The sequence below is a fragment of the Petromyzon marinus genome, unplaced genomic scaffold (assembly GCF_048934315.1).
Source record: "Petromyzon marinus isolate PM22_M1 ecotype Great Lakes invasive population unplaced genomic scaffold, UKy_Petmar_22M1.pri1.0 PM_G_Scaffold_9, whole genome shotgun sequence".
Lineage (NCBI taxonomy): Eukaryota > Metazoa > Chordata > Hyperoartia > Petromyzontiformes > Petromyzontidae > Petromyzon > Petromyzon marinus.
In genome coordinates, this window is record NW_027423046.1 from 3,956,974 (window position 1) to 3,960,324 (window position 3,351).

The window sequence follows — 3,351 nt, forward strand, 5'->3', positions numbered from 1 at the left end:
ACATTGTGCTGGTTGCCATGTTGTATAGGTGACTTCCAAGTCAGCCATATTGCATGGGGGACATTGTGCTGGTTGCCATGTTGTATAGGTGACTTCCAAGTGAGCCATATTGCATGGGGGACATTGTGCTGGTTGTGTTGTATAGGTGACTTCCAAGTCAGCCATATTGCATGGGGGACATTGTGCTGGTTGTGTTGTTTAGGTGACTTCCAAGTCAGCCATATTGCATGGGGGACATTGTGCTGGTTGTGTTGTATTGGTGACTTCCAAGTCAGCCATATTGCATGGGGGACATTGTGCTGGTTGTATTGTATAGGTGACTTCCAAGTCAGCCATATTGCATGGGAGACATTGTGCTGGTTGTCTTGTATAGGTGACTTCCAAGTCAGCCATATTGCATGGGGGACATTGTGCTGGTTGTCTTCTATAGGTGACTTCCAAGTCAGCCGTGTTGCATGGGGGACATTGTGCTTGTGGCCATGTTCTATAGGTGACTTCCAAGTCAGCCATATTGCATGGGGGACATTGTGCTGGTTGCCATGTTGTATAGGTGACTTCCAAGTGAGCCATATTGCTTGGGGGACATTGTGCTGGTTGCCATGTTGTATAGGTGACTTCCAAGTCAGCCATATTGCATGGGGTACATTGTGCTGGTGGCCATGTTCTATAGGTGACTTCCAAGTCAGCCATATTGCATGGGGACATTGTGCTGGTTGTCTTGTATAGGTGACTTCCAAGTCAGCCATATTGCATGGGGGACATTGTGCTGGTTGCCATGTTGTATAGGTGACTTCCAAGTCAGCCATATTGCATGGGGGACATTGTGCTGGTTGCCATGTTGTATAGGTGACTTCCAAGTCAGCCATATTGCATGGGGGACATTGTGCTGGTTGCCATGTTGTATAGGTGACTTCCAAGTGAGCCATATTGCATGGGGGACATTGTGCTGGTTGTGTTGTATAGGTGACTTCCAAGTCAGCCATATTGCATGGGGGACATTGTGCTGGTTGTGTTGTTTAGGTGACTTCCAAGTCAGCCATATTGCATGGGGGACATTGTGCTGGTTGTGTTGTATTGGTGACTTCCAAGTCAGCCATATTGCATGGGGGACATTGTGCTGGTTGTATTGTATAGGTGACTTCCAAGTCAGCCATATTGCATGGGAGACATTGTGCTGGTTGTCTTGTATAGGTGACTTCCAAGTCAGCCATATTGCTTGGGGGACATTGTGCTGGTTGCCATGTTCTATAGGTGACTTCCAAGTCAGCCATGTTGCTTGGGGACATTGTGCTGGTTGCCATGTTGTATAGGTGACTTCCAAGTCAGCCATATTGCATGGGGGACATTGTGCTGGTGGCCATGTTCTATAGGTGACTTCCAAGTCAGCCATATTGCATGGGGGACATTGTGCTGGTTGTCTTGTATAGGTGACTTCCAAGTCAGCCATATTGCATGGGGGACATTGTGCTGGTTGTCTTGTATAGGTGACTTCCAAGTCAGCCATATTGCATGGGGGACATTGTGCTGGTGGCCATGTTCTATAGGTGACTTCCAAGTCAGCCATATTGCTTGGGGGACATTGTGCTGGTTGTGTTGTATAGGTGACTTCCAAGTCAGCCATATTGCATGGGGGACATTGTGCTGGTTGTGTTGTATAGGTGACTTCCAAGTCAGCCATATTGCATGGGGGACATTGTGCTGGTTGCCATGTTGTATAGGTTACTTCCAAGTCAGCCATATTGCATATGGGACATTGTGCTGGTTGTGTTGTATAGCTGACTTCCAAGTCAGCCCTAGTGCATGGGGGACATTGTGCTGGTTGCCATATTGTATAGGTGACTTCCAAGTCAGCCATATTGCATGGGGGACATTGTGCTGGTTGCCATGTTGTATAGGTGACTTCCAAGTCAGCCATATTGCATGGGGGACATTGTGCTGGTTGTATTGTAAAGGTGACTTCCAAGTCAGCCATATTGCATGGGGGACATTGTGCTGGTTGCCATGTCCTATAGGTGACTTCCAAGTCAGCCATATTGCATGGGGGAAATTGTGCTGGTTGTCTTGTATAGGTGACTTCCAAGTCAGCCATATTGCTTGGGGGACATTGTGCTGGTTGCCATGTTCTATAGGTGACTTCCAAGTCAGCCATATTGCATGGGGGACATTGTGCTGGTTGCCATGTTGTATAGGTGACTTCCAAGTCAGCCATATTGCATGGGGGACATTGTGCTGGTTGCCATGTTGTATAGGTGACTTCCAAGTCAGCCATATTGCATTTGGGACATTGTGCTGTTTGTCTTGTATAGGTGACTTCCAAGTCAGCCATATTGCTTGGGGGACATTGTGCTGGTTGCCATGTCCTATAGGTGACTTCCAAGTCAGCCATATTGCTTGGGGGACATTGTGCTGGTTGTGTTGTATAGGTGACTTCCAAGTCAGCCATATTGCATGGGGGACATTGTGCTGGTTGTGTTGTATAGGTGACTTCCAAGTCAGCCATATTGCATGGGGGACATTGTGCTGGTTGCCATGTTGTATAGGTTACTTCCAAGTCAGCCATATTGCATATGGGACATTGTGCTGGTTGTGTTGTATAGCTGACTTCCAAGTCAGCCCTAGTGCATGGGGGACATTGTGCTGGTTGCCATATTGTATAGGTGACTTCCAAGTCAGCCATATTGCATGGGGGACATTGTGCTGGTTGCCATGTTGTATAGGTGACTTCCAAGTCAGCCATATTGCATGGGGGACATTGTGCTGGTTGTATTGTAAAGGTGACTTCCAAGTCAGCCATATTGCATGGGGGACATTGTGCTGGTTGCCATGTCCTATAGGTGACTTCCAAGTCAGCCATATTGCATGGGGGAAATTGTGCTGGTTGTCTTGTATAGGTGACTTCCAAGTCAGCCATATTGCTTGGGGGACATTGTGCTGGTTGCCATGTTCTATAGGTGACTTCCAAGTCAGCCATATTGCATGGGGGACATTGTGCTGGTTGCCATGTTGTATAGGTGACTTCCAAGTCAGCCATATTGCATGGGGGACATTGTGCTGGTTGCCATGTTGTATAGGTGACTTCCAAGTCAGCCATATTGCATTTGGGACATTGTGCTGTTTGTCTTGTATAGGTGACTTCCAAGTCAGCCATATTGCTTGGGGGACATTGTGCTGGTTGCCATGTCCTATAGGTGACTTCCAAGTCAGCCATATTGCATGGGGGACCTTGTGCTGGTTGTCTTGTATAGGTGACTTCCAAGTCAGCCATATTGCATGGGGGACATTGTGCTGGTTGCCATGTTGTATAGGTGACTTCCAAGTCAGCCATATTGCATGGGGGACATTGTGCTGGTT